Here is an 18,715-nt window from a genome sequence, read left to right as displayed (position 1 = left end):
GGATAGAACCTTAGGACAAATGGTAGAAGCAAAGCTATACAGACAAAATCTCATACAGAAGCATACACATACACACTCACAAAAAGAGAAAAAGTGGAAAGAATCATAAATCTTGGTCTCAAAGTCCACCTGCTCAATTTGGGATGATTCATTGTCTAAAGGAGGGAAGGAAGAGAAGAAAGAAAGAAAGAAAGAAAGAAAGAAAGAAAGAAAGAAAGAAAGAAAGAAAGAAAGAAAGAAAGAAAGAAAGAAAGAAAGAAAGAAAGAAAGAGAGAAAGAGAGAGAGAGAGAAAGAAAGAAAGAAAGAAAGAAAGAAAGAAAGAAAAGAAAAGAAAGAAAGAAAGAAAGAAAGAAAGGAGATAATGTAAAATAAAATAAAGTTATTAAAATTAATTATTAAAAAAATTAAAAATAAAGAAAACTGACAGAACCGTAGGACAAATGGTGGAAGGAAAGCTATACAGACAAAATCTCACAAAGGAGCATACACATACACACTCAGAAACAGAGGAAAAGGGGAAAAAATCATAAATCTTGCTCTCAAACTCTACCTCCTCAATCATCTAGTTGATTGTGGAGCTTTAATCCACTGCTTCTGAGGCTTCTGGGAGAGATTTCCCTTTCTCTTCTTTGTTCTCACAGCTCCCAGGGGCTCAGCTTTGGATTTGGCCCCGCCTCTGTGTGTAGGTCGCTAGAGGGCGTCTGTTTTTCGCTCAGACAGGACTGGGTTAAAGGAGCCGCTGATTCGAGGTCTCTGGCTCACTCAGGCCGGGGGGGGAGGGAGGGACCCAGAGAGCGGGGCAAGCCTGTGGCCACAGAGGCTGGCGTGACGTTGCACCAGCTAAGACGCGCCGTGCGTTCTCCCGGGGAAGTTGTCCCTGGATCCTGGGAACCTGGCAGTGGCGGGCTGCACAGGCTCCCCGGAAGGGAGGTATGGATAGTGACCTGTGCTCGCACAGAGGCTTCTTGGTGGCGGCAGCAGCAGCCTTAGCGTCTCCTGCCCATCTCTGTGGTCCGTGCTTTTAGCCGTGGCTCGCGCCCGTCTCTGGAGCTCCTTTAAGCAGCGCTCTTAATCCCCTCTCCCTGCGCACCAGGAAACAAAGAGGGAAGAAAAAGTCTCTTGCCTCTTCGGCAGCTCCAGACCTTTTCCCGGACTCTCTCCCGGCTAGCCGTGGTGCACTAACCCCTTCAAGCTCTGTTCACGCCGCCAACCCCAGTCCCCTCCCTGCTCTCCGACCAAAGCCAGAGCCTCAGCTCACAGCCCCGCCCACCCCAGCGGGTGAGCAGACGAGCCTCCCAGGCTGGTGAGTGCCAGTCGGCACCGAACCTCTGTGCGAGAATCTCCCCACTTTGCCCTCTGCACTCCTGTTGCTGCACTCTCGTCTGTGGCTCCGAAGCTCCCCACCTCTGCCACCTGCAGTCTCCGCCCGCGAAAGGTCTTCTAGTGTGTGGAAACCTTTCCTCCTTCACAGCTCCCTCCCACTGGTACAGGTCCCGTCCCTATTCTTTTGTCTCTGTTTTTTCTTTTTTTCTTTTGCCCTACCCAGGTACGTGGGGAGTTTCTTGCCTTTTGGGAGGTCTGAGGTGTTCTGCCAGCGTTCAGTAGGTGTTCTGTAGGAGTTGTTCCACGTGTAGATGTATTTCTGGTGTATCTGTGGGGAGGAAGGTGATCTCTGCGTCTTACTCTTCCACCATCTTCCCCTCCACTACGCCTCCTTCTTTATAAAATTTAGTAAATAGCAGATTTTCAAGTCCCATCATGATTGGTTGAGAGATGGTGTCAGAAGTACAGAAGCAACAGTCATGATCAGTTGAAAACCTTTTTCTCTAAATGGAAGGAAGAAATCGGTAACTTTGCTCATTGACATTAAATACTAAGAAAATAAACCATAGCTGCTGAACCTCAAATCATCTCCAAGCCCAGTGCTCCCTAGCTGATGAAGTCAAATACATTGCATTACACATACATAATGCAAAATACATTAGATTTACCCTTGGCATTTTCAGATTTAACATATGTACTGCAGCCTCCAACACATGTGACTCCAAATTATGTCCTAGTAAAATGGCATTTATTATCAGTGTACCATGACAAGTACTCAGCATGAGTGAGCCTAAGTAAATGTTAAGCATTTACAACTCTATGTGTCTTTATTGTTTTTATTTTGTTTATCATCATATTTCATCTTATCAATTTCCCTCTGAAATTGAAATTATCCACAGTTTATAGATGAAGGAATCATAAAATTTGGGATATGGGCAAATGTGAGTATTTGGAAAGAGCTCAAACTGTATCCCTCCTAAACATGGACTCAACTGCAGAAACAATGATAATAGTAATAAAAGCTAATATTTGTTGATCTCTGTTAGGCCGTCTGCTCTATGTGATTTATATGTATTAATGCATTTATTCCTTGCAGCTACTCTATGCGGTAGATATCATTATCACTTATCTTTACACATACATTTTTCACTGATAAACAGTACTCACTTTTTAAAGTCTCACCTTAAGTGTAACCATTATCTCACATTGGAGGGGGTGCGGTACTTGTTGGGGTTGGGAGAAGAAAGGCCAGACACCAGAAACAAAGAAAACAAAGACACACAGGCATGAAACGAATACCTCTTTTGTGGCACTGTCTAGGAACAGACAATTTCATATTCCTACAATGAAGACAAAAGAGGAGAGCTGGCAGTAGATAGAGCTGAGGTTTTGGCACCTATTATAGTAATAGAATGATGATGGTGGCCTGTATCATGATCACAGCAGTACGGATCAAAAAAGAGGAACTAGATATCATAAGTATTAAGGAGGCTAAATAAACAAGACTCTGTCATTGATTGAATGTAAGGGGTAAGAGAGAGGAAGAGATGAGATGATGCTCATATTTATGGTTTAGGCAACTCGGTGAAAGGCAGATGCATATAGAAATTTGGAGCTTAGGAAAAAATCTGTCCAGAAGATATAGATTTGGTAATAAAGAGAATATAGAGATGGGTAATTGAAGCCTGATATCAAGTGGGATCATCAAGGGAAGGAGTGCAAAAGCACCACCACTCCAGCACACACAAGTCATATTTTCCTGTGTGATTTGGGAAAGTTCTTAACTTTTCTGAGCCTCAGTTTCCTCTTGTTTAAAGTGGAGATAATGCACTATTTTATGCAAAAGATGCATTGCTAAAGATGCTACACAATTCAATATTAATTTTCTCATAGGGATAAATGTAAATTAGAGAGAATGTACCCTTGGGCCCCATAAATCTATAACCATTTTTTCATTAATGCTACTTTTAGTTTTCTAGGTATTGGTTTTTATACCTCACAGGATACTGCTTGGTCAATCAAACATTGCACAGCCTATTATGATGGTAGTTTGGCCCTCTTCATAGCTTTTCTTTTTTCTTATCACTTCTGACTTCTACTATAAAGTTAATGATTTTAAGATGTATTTTTCCTTAGTACTAGTACCTGATGAACCTAAGCTGATGTCGTAAAATATATTTAAAATATTTAAATAATAATAGTAACACTAAAAGGTAGCACCAAGAGTATTCCCAGAAGTTACAATGCATACACGAGTCACAGGATACTGACAAATTAATGTTTACCAACCAAAGTGAAGCTACCATGTGGAATAGTTTATCATTCCTTTAGGTCCCAACTTTAGAATTAAGCCCTTCTTTTTGCTTTATTTATTTTTTAATCTGGGGAGATTATATTGTTTTAAATTTAATACATACCAACATTTCCATATGCAACTACTTCAAATTTACATAAATTAAATTTGCATGCAATACTTCACTCATGTTGTGACAGCTTCATCTCAAAAAATTGTTGATGAAGATTCATGAAAGAATGTAGGAAAGTGCTTGACACTATAGACAGCATTTAGTAAATGTTCAGCACATGTTATTTCCCTTTTCCTCCAAGCATTGCATTAACCTGTAGTTGTCTCTGTGGAAGAGAGAAAATGGCAGTATGTATATAATATTCTTTTTTATTCTCACATCTTTATTGGAGTATAAATGCTTTACAATGTTGTGTTAGTTTCTGCTGTACAACAAAGTGAATAAGCTATATGTATACATGTATCCTCATATTCCCTCCCTCTTGAGCCTCCCTCCCACCCTCCCTATCCCATCCCTCTAGGTCATCAAAAGGCATCAAGTTGATCTCCTTGTGCTATGCAGCAGCTTTCCACTAGCCATCCATTTTACATTTGGAAGACCTGAATAGACATTTCTCTAAAGTAGACATGCAGATGGCCAACAAATACATGAGAAGATGTATATAATATTCTAAAATAAGTTTTAGAGGTGCTGGTGTGTAAAAAAACAAAACAAAACAAAAAATACTCTTGTATCATTCATGAATCCTATACTTTGAAATTAACTGAATTTTCATCATATTTTTCCTTTATTTTAGGGAGATATCTCTCCATTCCATAGGCTATATTCCCACCTAGTATCCTGCAGAAGCAACTGCCTGTATCTTACTTTTCTCCTGATTATCAAAATATTTAGAAAATACAGAAAAGTATAAAGAACTGAACAAACATCATGTATAATCCCACCACCCAGAGGCAATTACATAGAAGCCCTTGGAGATATTTCCTTCTAGTTTTTGTCTATGTATTTTTTGTTTTTTACATTAGAGAATTGAATCTATACCAATATACAATTTTGTAACCAGAGTTTTGCTTTAGCTTTATATCAGAAGAAATTCTCTATGACATTAAAACATCTTCTTAAGCATCAGTTTAAAGACTGCATACTATTCCAAGCTTTATTAAGTTGGTTGTGTCCGAATGTTCACCACAAACACTCTCTGCATCATTGTACATCTTACCTAATCTTTGCCCATATTTTTTTTACTAATCCTTGAATTTGAATTCTAGAATATAAATAACTGAGTCAAAGTGAGTTTGTTTTCAAAATAAGTAAGGTTTTTCTTGATTTAAAAATAATACACATGCACTGTAAAAATGTTGAAAAATACTGACAAATATAAAGAATACTATACTTCTTTATTATTTATTTATTTATTATATTTATTTATTTATTTTTGTGGTACGTGGGCCTCTCACTGCTGTGGCCTCTCCCGCTGTGGAGCACAGGCCCCGGACGTGCAGGGCCAGTGACCACGGCTCACGGGCCCAGCCGCTCCGCGGCATGTGGGATCCTCCCAGACCGGGGCATGAACCCGTGCCCCCTGCATTGGCAGGCGGACCCTCAACCACTGTGCCACCAGGGAAGCCCCTAAATACTTTTTAAATCTTCCTCCAATCCCTACAGTCACCTAGAAATTATAGATAAAATCGAGCAAACAACTTCTACAATGCATAGCTGAGATTACAATAAAGTGAGAGAAATCCATAGTGCCCCAAAACCAAAGAAACTCCAGAAAGCAAAGTGATTAGGGAGTGCTAAAGTCATAGGGTATCATGAGGGCATCACCTGCTATTAGGGGCCAAGGATAGGTTTGGAAATTGTGCTGTAAGTAACTGGAATCCATTAAAAGTTTCTCAGTAGAATGACATAATTTGAGCTGTAATTTATGTTTTCTTTCTTTTTGATGGAAAAGCTAGATATAAGTGTAAAAGACTGTCATGCCTTGGCATGACAAGACTGGAAGGAGTCAAAGCTGAAGGCCTGTTGGATAACTAATTAATGTGAGCGTTAATCAAGGATATATATTTGTCCACTATTTGGAAAGTGGAAATGTAGATGGGCAGTGAGATCATGTAAAAGAGACATTTAGGTTATCTACCAAGTCACCATAAATCTAGGGTCCAGATACAAGGGAATCTGCACAATAGCAAGACATCATAGAAGAAAACAGCAGTCCATTACTAGGATTCTTCTGAGAAATTCCACCAGTTATTTTACCTGTTTTTTCTATTGGAATGATCCAGGTGTGTTAAGGACTTGGGCTGATTAATAACGTGGATAATATTTGAAGCCATGGAGCTTAGGAAGAGGAGAAATCCTCAAGGAGGACAAGAATTAATAGTCAAAAATGTAGAAGATTGCCAAGAATATTTTATTATTGTTATGAATGTTTGTGTCCCCCTCAAAATGCACATTATTGAAACCCTATACCCCAATGTGATGGTATTAGGAGGTAGGGCCTTGAGAGTTAATTAGGATTAGATGATATCATGAGAATGGAGCCCTTATGAATGAGATTAGTGTCCTTAAAAGCATCGTGAAAGAACCTGTTTTCCCTTCACCCTCTGCTCTCTTCCATGTGAGGATACAAGATGTCAGCAGTCTGCAACCTGAAAAAGGGCTTTCACCAGAACTGGACCATGCTGGCAGCCTGATCTCAGACATGAGAGATCTTCAGCCTCCAGAACGGTGAGAAGTAAATTCCTTTGTTTATAAGCCACACAGTCTATGGTACTTTGTTATAGCAGCCTGAAATAACTAAGAAAATTGTCATAGAGGCTAAAGGAAGGAAAGAGTTATAAGAAGGAGGAAGCAATCAACTGTATGAAATATCAAAGAAGCCCAGGAGGGACTGTATGGCTGTTTGATCTCTAAATTTGTAATATTAAAGTGAAGATGAACATCAGGAAGTTTGAGGAAAGGACTGGGCTAGAGATATGAATTTGAGAGTCATAAGGATAGAAATGGGAGTCAAAACTATGAGAGTAAATGTGATCATCCAAAGAGAGTATATAGAGGGAAAAGAGTAGTGATCTGAAGATGGAGTTCTTGAGAACACCAACATTTAATGGTAAGATAGACAAAAAAAAAAGGGCATATGAAGACAGAGGACAGAGAAGAAGTGGTCAGATAAATGTGAAGAGAACCTAGATGGTGATGTATTATGAAACCCAAAGGTGAAGGTGTTTACAATGAAAATGTTCAGCAGTTACAGATGCAGTAGTTAAATAAGTGGTTAATAAGACAAGGACTAGAAAATATTAATTTGGATTTGGCAATTAGAAGGTTATTATTGTATACTTTAACCAGTTCAGGTTTAGTGGAACACTGAGATAAAGATATTATATTGCTATGAATTGAGAATTTTAGAAGTAAAGAAGACATAAAACAAACCCATGAAAAGATGCCAAACATCACTAATTATTAGAGAAATGCAAATCAAAACTAAAATGAGCAGGCTTCCCTGCTGGTGCAGTGGTTGAGAGTCTGCCTGCCGATGCAGGGGACACGGGTTTGTGCCCTGGTCCAGGAGGATTCCACATGCCACGGAGTGGCTGGGCCCGTGGGCCATTGGCCATTGAGCCTGCACGTCCGGAGCCTGTGCTCTGCAACGGGAGAGACCACAACAGTGAGAGGCCCACGTACCACAAAAACAAACAAACAAACAAACAAACAAAAACTACAATGAGGTATCACCTCACACCAGTCAGAATAGCCATCATCAAAAAACCTACAAACAATAAATGCTGGAGAGGGTGTGGAGAGCAGGGAATCCTCCTACACTGTTGGTGGGAGTATAAATTGGTACAGCCACTATGGAGAACATTATGGAGGTTCCTTAAAAAGCTAAAAATAGAGCTACCATAGGACCCAGCAATCCCACTCCTAAACATATATCTGGTGAGAACCATAATTCAAAAGGATGCATGTGCCCCAATGTTCACTGCAGCACTATTTATAATAGCCAAGACATGGAACCAACCTAATTTTCCATTGATGGATGAATGGATAAAGAAGATGTGGTACATATATACAGTGGAATATTACTCAGCCATAAAAAGGAACAAAATAGTGTTATTTGCAAAGATGTGGGTGTACCTAGATATTGTAATACAGAGTAAAGTAAGTCAGAATGAGAAAAACAAATATAATATCACTTATATGTGGAATCTAGAAAAATGGTAGAGATGAACTTATTTGCAAAGCAGAAATAGAGTCACAAATATAGAGAACAAACTTATGGTTACCAAGGGGGAAAGGGGGTGGGATGAATTGAGAGATTGGGACTGACATATACCTACTTCTATGTATAAAATATATAACTAATGAGAACCTACTGTCTAGCACAGGGAACTCTACTCAACTCTCCGTGGTGACCTAAATGAGAAGGAAATCTAAAAAAGAGTGGGTATATGTATGTATAACTGATTCACTTTGCTCTACAGCAAGAAACTAACACAACATTGTAATGCAACTATACTCCAATAAAAACTAATTTAAAAAAAGAAAAAAAATTGCCGGTTAAATAAAAAAGGACAAATTCAATTATATTTATAGCCAATTTTTAAAGTATATTTTTAAGATATCACTGACAGCTTATAGGAAAAATAAATACAGATTATTCATTAAAACAAAAGATGTCTAAAGCCTATAAGCTATTACTAAAAGGCTTACAAGGATGTGGGAACCAGGGTGGTGGAAAGACCTAAGGGCAGTGTAACAGTCAAGGTCTTGACAGGAAACAGATGACACACTCAAACTGGGTTATTTAAGAGAGTTTAAATACTTATGGTGTAGAGAAACCACAATACATATTATAGTACTATAAGCTAGTAACAGACATTTGTTATTATCATCCCTAGGTTTGATTTAGTCAAGGAGAAGGAGCAGTTACTGGAACCTGGATTCAGAGGAGCTATGTGGAGAGGGTTGCTTGACAGAGATGTGTATTTTGGTTGAGAAGAGTATCCAGCCAGTTGTGGCCCTTCAGGGAAGGAGCCAGGGAAATAAATATTTCAACTTTAGTTTCTGCTGTCCCTTTGACTTCCTGTCAGTGGTTCACATTGGCTGACCCAACAAGAATTCAGAAGATAAGAGGATCCATATAGGTCTGCCTCTGGATGCACAGAGCAGGGTGGAAAGAGATCAAAAATGGATTTGGAGGGACAAACAAACAGAGGATACCTAGCAGTCTTTACCTCAAATATTTGCCTAATTTTACCCTGCCTTTCCTATCATCACAAAGGCCAAGTACAACTACCAGGATGAGGCACAATAGACAGAAAAATGGTAGAGAGCCTCTTCTAACCAGACTGGGTAAGGCAGGCCTGGATTATTGCAGGCTTCAATGGAATAATTATTGAATAAGGTCGGCAAGAATTTGGGACTTATGACCAGAGTAGATGGGCTACACAGGGAAAGATTATAAGCAGGAAGCAAAATAGGTAGAAAGAGGATGGCATATAAGCCATCAATGAGATCTTTTCAGGCTTTACCTGTTGGCACTAAGTAGGCTGCTTATAGACCTAACTGGAACAATGGTCTATATATTCTGCTTTTTTAGTCTAGACTCCATCTTTTGTCCAGTAAGTACCCTAGATCTTAATCCCACTCTGCTTCTACCTGGATCCTTATGCCTGAATTCAATTCATGTGATTCCCTCTGCCCGTGATCCCCTGCTGGACCTGCTCCTGCCTAACTCTAGTCTCTCCCCATCAACTCATATCTGTGACATGGATGCCACCATTAGTCCAAATAACTATAATCAGAGAGTCTCACACTAATAACATCTCTATGTACTAAGAATCTCATTATAATATCATTTTTTCTAATTCATTACTCTAGAACTTGGTTTTAGGCTATATATTTAGATTCAGCTTCTGTTCAGGCTCTGCTGCCTGGTCCAGATCTTTGGACTTTTTTTGAATACTCAGAGTCCACTTTTGTGGTACAAATTTGGACTGTCTATGTAAGAAAAGAGCATATGGTAAAGGTTAAGATTAAGGGCTCTGGGGTCATAGTGCTTGTGTTTGAAACTTGTGTCTATCCCTTGCTAGTCTTGTTACCTTTTGAAATGTTATCCTTTCTGAGCCTCAACTTCTTTATCTACAAAATTAGAATAGTAACAGTATTTGTTTCATAGAGTTGTTATGATGATTAAATGAGATAAAGCATGTGAAGTCAGTACTGTGCCCAGCATATAATAAAAATTCAATACAGGCGGTCCCTAACTTACAACGGTTTGACTTACGATTTTTTGACTGTACGCTGGTGTGAAAGCAGTATACATTTACTAGAAACTGTACATTGAATCTTGAATTTTTATCTTTTCCATTGCTAGTGATATGTAGTACAATACTCTCCCGTGACACTGGGCAATCAGCAGTGAGCCACAGCTCCCAGTCAGACATGCCATCACAAGAATAAACAAATGATACACTTGCAAACGTTTTGTACCCATACAACCATTCTATTTTTCAAAATCAGTACAGTATTCAATAAAGTGCATGATGTATTCAAAACTATTATAAAATAGGCTTTGTGTTAAGTGATGCCCAACTGTAGACTAATAAAAGTGTTCTGAGCACGTTTAAGGTAGGGTAGGCTGTGGGTCTCGGTCAGGGAGTAACACATTTTCCCAGAGAGGCTGCTGATTTATCATCATTTCACAATAATCCTACTGGAATCGTTTCTCTATTTCATGAAGATCACCGACTACATTCTATGGAAAGATCTTCCAGTATGATACATTTTTGATGGAAGAATTGGCATCAAGTTATTAGTTATTTTCAAATGTGCTTGACTTTCACTAAGACTAATAAATTCTGTCTTCCAGGCTTAGAGGTAAGTGAGGTTGGAGACGAGAAGAAAGAGAAGATAGAGGAGGGAGGTAGAGATAACTGTAATGTATGTGAGTGTTTGAGGGCGAGAGGTTGGATTTAGCAGGACAGTATTTAACTCTCCTTATAAAACTCTCAAAATCATTCTCAGCAGAGTCTAAAAAATCACAAAATACTTGAAGTGGATTTCTTGTGGAAACTGGTAAAGGGGCTGAATTCAACATTAGGATGCTTGTGGGGGCAGAGAAGAGAAAACACATGTTACATAAGATAACTGATAGAGAGAAAGTCAAGGGAAAGTAAGTGATCAGGACCAATTGCAAGGAGGAGTGGAATTGGGATACAGGGAAACTTTAACAAGCTTTTTCTATTTCTTTATTTTTTGAAGGGGGATTGTTTATTTTTTAATAAACTTTCATTGCAGTATAATTGCTTCATAATCCTCTGTCAGTTTCTGTTGTACAACAAAGTGAATAAGCCATAAACATACATATATCCCCATATCCTCACCCTATTGAGCCTCCCTCCAATTTCCTTATCGCACCCCTCTAGGTCCTCGCAAAGCACCAAGTTGATCTCCCTGTGCTACGTGGCTGCTTCCCACTAGCTAACTATTTTACATTTGGCAGGGTATATATGTTGATGCTAATCTCTCACTTCGCCCCAGTGTCCCTCTCCATGTCCCGTATCCTCAAGCCCATTCTCTATGTCTACGTCTTTAATCCTGCCCTGCCACTAGGTTCATCAGTACCTTTTTTTTTTTTTACATTCCATATATATGCGTTAGCATACAGTATTTGTTTTTCCCTTTCTGACTTACTTCACTCTATATGACAGACTCTAGGTCCATCCACCTCACTACAGATAATTCATTTTCATTTCTTTTTATGGCTGAGTAATATTCCACTGTATATGTGTGCCATATCTTCTTTATCCATTCATCTGCCGATGGACACTTAGCTTGCTTCCATGTCCTGGCTATTGTAAATGGTGCTGCAATGAATGTATGGTACATGAATTTTTAAAAAATCTTTATTGGAATATAATTGCTTTACAAGGGTGTGTCAGTTTCTGCTTTATAACAAAGTGAATCAGATATATATACATATATATATATATATACCCATATCTCGTCCTTCTTGCATCTCCCTCCAATCCTCCTTAACCCACCCCTCTAGGTGGACAAAAAGCACCGAGCTGATTTCCCTGTACTATGCGGCTGCTTCCCACTAGCTATCTATTTTGCATTTTTCAGTGTATATATGTGCATACCACTCTCTCACTTTGTCCCACCTTACACTTCCCCCTGCCTGTGTCCTCAAGTCCATTCTCTACATCTGCGTGTTTATTCCTGTCCTACCCCTAGGTTCTTCAGAACCATTTCTCTTTTTCAGATTCCATATATATGTGTCAGCATATGGTATTTGTTATTCTCTTTCGAACTTACTTCACTGTGGTAGACAGACTCTAGGCCTATCAACCACACTACAAATAACTAAATTTCATTTCTTTTTATGGCTGAGTAATATTCCATTGTATATATGTGCAAAATCTTCTTTATCCATTCATCTGTCGATGGACACTTAGGTTGTTTCCATGTCCTGGCTATTGTAAATAGAGCAGCAATGAATGTTGTGGTACAGGACTCTTTATGAATTATGGTTGTCTCAGGGTATATGCCCAGTAGTGGGATTCCTGGATGGTATGGTAGTTCTATTTTTAGATTTTTAAGGAACCTCCATATTGTTCTCCATAGTGGCTGTATCAATTTACATTCCCACCAACAGTGCTACAGGGTTCCCTTTTTTCCACACCCTCTCCAGGATTTATGTTTGTAGATTTTTTGATGATGGCCATTTTGACTGGTGTGAAGTGATATCTCATTGTAGTTTTGACTTGAACTTCTCTAATGATTAGCGATGTTGAGCAGCTTTTCATGTGCCTCTTGGCTATCTGCATGTCATCTTTGCAGAAATATCTACTTAGGTCTTCTGACCATTTTTGGATTGGTTGTTTGCTTTCTTGATATTGGGCTGCAGGAGCTGTTTGTATATTTTGGAGATTAATCCTTTGTCAGTTGCTTCATTTGCAAATATTTTCTCCCATTCTGAGGGTTGTCTTTTCATCTTGTTTATGGCTTGCTTTGCTGTGCAAAGCTTTTAAGTTTCATTAGGTCTCATTTATTGATTTTTGGTTTTATTTCCATTTTATTGGAGGTGGGTCAAAAAGGATCTTGCTGTGATTTATCTCATAGAGTGTTCTGGCTATGTTTTCCTCTAAGAGTTTTATACTGTCTGGCCTTACATTAAGGTCTTTAATCCATTTTGAGTTTATTTTTATGTATGGTGTTAAGCAGTGTCCTAATTTCATTCTTTTACATGTCCAGTTTTCCCAGCACCACTTACTGAAAAGGATGTCTTTTCTTCACTGTATATTCTTGCCTCGTTTATCAAAAATAACGTGACCATATGTGTGTGCGTTTATCTCTGGGCTTTCTATCCTGTTCCATTGATCTATATTTCTGTTTCTGTGCCAGTATCATACTGTCTTGATTACTGTAGCTTGGTATTATAGTCTGAAGTCAAAGAGCCTGATTCCTCCAGTTCCGTTTCTCCTTCTCAAAATTGCTTTGGTTATTCGGGATCTTTTGTGTTTCCATACAAATTGTGAAAATTTTTGTTTAGTTCAGTGAAAAATGTAATTGGTAGTTTGGTAGGGATTACACTGAATCTGTAGATTGCTTTGGGTAGTAGAGTCATTTTCACAATGTTGATTCTTCCAATCCAAGAACATGGTATATCTTCCCATCTATTTGTATCCTCTTTAATTTCTTTCATCAGTGTCATAGTTGTCTGCAAACAGGTCTTTTGTCTCCTTATGTAGGTTTATTCCTAGGTATTTTATTTTTTTGTTGCAATGGTAAATGGGAGTGTTTCCTTAATTTCTCTTTCAGATTTTTCATCATTAGTGTATAAGAATGCAAGAGAATTCTGTGCATTATTTTTGTATCCTGCAACTTTACCAAATTCATTGATTAGCTCTAGTAGTTTTCTGGTCGCATTTTTAGGATTCTCTCTGTATAGTATCATTTTACCTGCAAAAAGTGACAGCTTTACTTCTTCTTTTCCAAGTTGGATTCCTTTTATTTCTCTTTCTTCTCTGATTACTTGCCAAAACATCCAAAACTGTGTTGAATAATAGTGGTGACAGTGGACAACCTTGTCTTGTTCCTGATCTAAGAGGAAATAGTTTCAATTTTTCACCATTGAGAACGATGTTGACTGTGGGTTTGTCATACATGGCCCTTATCATTTTGAGGTAAGTTCCTTCTATGCCTACTCTCGGGAGGGTTTTTATCATAAATGGAGGCTGAATTATGTCAAAAGCTTTTTCTGCATCTATTGAGATGATCATATGATTTTTTCTCCTTCAGTTTGTTAATATGGTTTATCACATTGATTGATTTGTATATATTGAAGAATCCTTGCATTCCTGGGATAAACCCCACTTGATCATGTTGTATGATCCTTTTAATGTGCTGTTGGATTCTGTTGCTAGTATTTTGTTGAGGATTTTTCATCTATGTTCATCAGTGATGTTGGCCTGTAGTTTTCTTTCTTTGTGACATCTTTGGGTTTGGTATCAGAGTGATGGTGGCCTTGTAGAATGAGTTTGGGAGTGTTTATCTCTCTGCTATATTTTGGAGGAGTTTGAGAGGGATAGTTGTTAGCTCTTCTATAAATGTTTGATAGAATTTGCCTGTGAGACCATCTGGTCCTGGACTTTTGTTTCCTGGAATATTTTAAATCACAGTCTCAATTTCAGTGCTTGTGATTCATCTGTTTTATTTTCTATTTCTTCCTGGTTCAGTCCTGCAAGGTTGTGCTTTTCTAAGAATTTGTCCATTTGTTCCAGATTGTCCATTTCATTGCCATATAGTTGCTTGTGGTAATTTCTCATGATCCTTTGTATTTCTGCAGTGTCAGTCCTTACTTCTCCTGTTTTTCATTTCTAATTCTATTGATTTGAGTCTTCTCCCTTTTTTTCTTGTTGAGTCTTGTTAATGATTTATCAATTTTGTTTATCGTTTCAAAGAACTGGATTGTAGTTTTATTGATCTTTGCTATTGTTTTCTTTTTCATTTATTTCTGATCTGATCTTTATGATTTCTTTCCTTCTGCTGACTATTTCCTTTCCCATATCAGGGAAGTTTTCAACTATAATCTCTTCACATATTTTCTCAGTCCCTTTCTTTTTCTCTTCTTCTTCTGGGACACCTATAATTCAAACACTGGTGCATTTATTGCTGTCCCCAATGTCTCTGAGACTGTCCTCATTTCTTTTCATCCTTTTCTCTTTATTCTGCTCTACAGTAGTTATTTCCACTATTTTGTCTTCCAGGTCACTTATCTGTTCTTCTACCTCAGTTATTGATTCCTTTTGGAGAATTTTTAATTTCATTTACTGTTTTGTTCATCATTGTTTGTTTGCTCTTTAGTACTTCTAGTTCCTTGTTAAATGTTTCTCGTATTTTCTCCATTCTATTTCCAAGATTTTGGATCATCTGTACTCTCATTACTCTGAATTCTTCTTCAAGTAGACTACTTATTTCCTCTTCATTTGTTTGATGTGGTGGTTTTAACCTTGCTCCTTCTTCTGCTGTGTGATTCTCTGTCTTCTCATTTTTCTTCACTTACTAGGTTTGTGGTCTCCTTTTCACAGGCTGCAGTTTCATAGTTCCTGTTGTTTTTGGTGTCTGTCCCCAGTGGCTAAGGTTGGTTCAGTGGTTTGTTTAGGCTTCCTGGTGGAGGGGAATGGTGCCTGTGTCTGGTGGATGAGGCTGAATCTTAACTTTCTGGTGGGTAGGACCATGTACAGTTGTGTGTTTTGGGGTGTCTGTGAACTTATTATGATTTTATACAGCCCCTCTGCTAATAGGTGGGGTTGTTTTCCTGTCTTTCTAGTTGTTTGACATAGGGTGTCCAACACTGTAGCTTGCTGGTGGTTGAGTGGAGCTGGGTCTTAGCATTGAGATGGAGATCTCTTGGAAAGCTTTCGCCATTTTTTATTATGTGGTGCTGGTAAGTCTCTGGTGGACAAATGTCCTGAACTTGGCTCTCCCACCTCAGAGGCACAAGCCTGATACCCAGCCAGAGCACCAAGACCCTGTCAGCCACATGGCTCAGAAGAAAATTGAAAAAAAGTGAAATAAATAAAAGCAAAGAAAATATTTATTAAAATAAAAAATTAAAAACTTATTATTAAAATGTAATTTAAAAAATATAGAAAGAAGAGAGCAACCAAACGAAAAAAAACAAATCCACCAATGATATCAAGCCCTAAAAACTATACTAATAAAAGCAAAACAAAGCAAAAAATGGACAGACAGAACCCTAGGACAAATGTAAAAGCACAGCTGTACAGACAAAATCACACAAAGAAACATACACACTCACAAAAAGAGAAAAAGGAAAATCAATATATCTATATATTTAAAAAAGGAAGAGAGCAACCAAATCAATAAACAAATCTACCAATGATAATAAAATCTAATTACTACACTAAGATAAACATGAAATCAGAAACAAATTAGATGCAGAAAGCAAATCCCAAGTCTACAGTTGCTCCCAAAATCCACTGCCTCAGTTTTGGGATGGTTAGTTGTCTACTCAAGTATTCCAGAGATGCAGAGTACATCCAGTTGATTGTGGAAATTTAATTGGCTGCTCCTGAGGCTGCTTGGAGAAATTTCCCTTTCTCTTCTTTGTTTCCACAGCTCCTGGGGTTTAGCTTTGGATTTGGCTCCACCTCTGCCTGTAGGTCGCCTGAAGTCATATGTTCTTCACTCAGACAGGACGTGGTTAAAGCAGCAGCTGATCAGGGGGCTCTGGTTCACTCAGGCTGGAGGGAGGGAATGGTACGGAATGTGGGGCAAGCCTATGGTGGCAGAGGCCGGCGTGATGTTGCAACAGCCTAAGGCATACCTTGTGTTCTCCCGGGGACGATTTCCCTGGATAACGGGACCCTAGAAATGGTGGGCTGCACAGGCTCCCTGGAGGGGTGGTGTTCAAATTGACTTGTGCTTGCACACAGGCTTCTTGGTGGCTGCAGCAGCAGCCTTAGCATTTCATGCCCATCTCTGTGTCCACGCTGATACCCGCAGCGCGTGCCTGTCTCTGGAGCTCATTTAAGCAGTGCTCTGAATCCTGTCTCATCGTGCTGCCTGAAACAATGCTCTCTTGCCTCTTAGGCACTTCCAGACTTTTTCACCAACTCCTTCCTGGCTAGCTGTGGCACACTAGTCCCCTTCAGGCTATGTTCATGCAGCCAACCCTAGTACTCTCCCTGGGATCTGACCTCCGAAGCCTGAGCCTCAGCTCCCAACCCCCACCCACCCCAGTGGGTGAGCTGACAAGCCTCTCAGGCTGATGAGTGCTGGTTGGCACCAATGCTCTGTGTGGGAATCTCTCCTCTTTGCTCTCTGCACCCCTATTGTTGTGCTCTCCTCCATGGCTCTGAAGCTTGCCCCTCTGCCACTCACTGTTTCCACCAGTGAAGGGGCTTCCTAGTGTGTGGAAACTTTTACTCCTTCACAGCTCCCTCCCAGAGGTGCAGGTCCTGTCCCTATTCTTTTGTCTCTGTTTTTTCTTTTACCCTATCCAGGTACGTGGGGAGTTTCTTGCCTTTTGAGAAGTCAGAAGTCTTCTACCAGCTTTCAGTAGGTGCTTTTTTAGGAGTTTTTTGACACCTAGACGTATTTCTGATGTATTTGTGGGGAAGAAGGTGATCTCCACGTCCTACTCCGCCATCGTGAAGGTCTCCCACATGACTCTTTTTGAATTATGTTTTTCTCAGGCTATATGCTCAGTAGTAGGATTGCTGGGTCATATGGTAGCGCTATTTTTAGTTTTTAAAAATAAGTTTATTAATTTTTATTTTATTTTTGGCTGCATTGGGTCTTCATTGCTGCACACGGGCTTTTCTCTGGTTATACAGTGAGCAGGTGTTACTCTTCGTCGTGCTGCACAGTCTTTACATTGTGATGGCTTCCCTTGTTGTGGAGCACGGGCTCTAGGCACGGGGACTTCAGTAGTTGTGGCACATGGGCTCAGTACTTGTGGCTCATGGGCTCTAGAGTGCAGACTCAGTAGTTATGGTGCACGGGCTTAGTTGCTCCGCAACATGTGGGATCTTCCCGGACCAGGGCTCGAACCCATGTCCCCTCAATTGGCAGGCAGATTACTAACAACTGAGCCACTGGGGAAGCCCTATTTTTACTTTTTAAGGAACCTCCATAGTGTTCTCCATAATGGTTGTATCAGTTTGTATTCCTACCAACAGCACAGAAGTGTTCCCTTTTCACCACACCCTTTCCAGCTTTTATTGTTTCTCGATTTTTTGATAATGGACATTCGGACCAGTGTGAGGTGATACCTCATTGTAGTTTTGATTTGCATTGCTCTAATAATTAGTGATGTTGAGCTTCTTTTCATATGCCTCATGGTCATCTGTATCCCTTCTTTGGTGAAATGTCTATTTAGGTCTTCTGCCCATTTTTAAATTGGATTGTTTGTTTTTTTTGATACTGAGCTCCATGAGCTGTTTGTATATTTTGGAGATTAATCCTTTGTCCGCTGCTTCACTTGCAAGTATTTTCATCCACTCTGAGGGTTGTTTTTTCATCTTGTTTATGGTTCCCTTTGCTGTGCTAAAGATTTTAAGTTTCATTGGGTCACATTTGTTTATTATTTTTATTTTCATTACTGTAAGAAGTGGTTCAAAAAAGACCTTGCTGTGGTTTATGTCAAACATTGTTTTTCCTATGTTTTCCTCTACCAGTTTTGTAGTGTCTGGTGTTATATTTAGGTCTTTAATCCATTTGGAGTTTATTTTTGTGTATGGTGTTAGCGAGTATTCTAATTTCATTCTTTTACATGTAGATGTCGTTTTCCCAGCACGACTTATTGAAGAAACTGTCTTTTCTATATTGTATGCTTTGCCTCCTTGGTCCTAAATTAGGTGACCATATGTACATGGGTTTATCTCTGGGCTTTCTATCCTGTACCATTGATCAATACTTCCAATTTTGTGCCAGTACCGTACTGTCTTGATTATTGTCTTTCTGTAGTATAGTTTGAAATTGGGGGCCTGATTCCTCCAGCTCCTTTTTTCCCCCTCAAGATTGCTTTGTCTATTCAGGGTCT

Source organism: Pseudorca crassidens, chromosome X (genome assembly GCF_039906515.1).
Source record: "Pseudorca crassidens isolate mPseCra1 chromosome X, mPseCra1.hap1, whole genome shotgun sequence".
NCBI classification, from domain to species: Eukaryota; Metazoa; Chordata; class Mammalia; order Artiodactyla; family Delphinidae; genus Pseudorca; species Pseudorca crassidens.
This window is presented reverse-complemented; position numbering follows the sequence as displayed.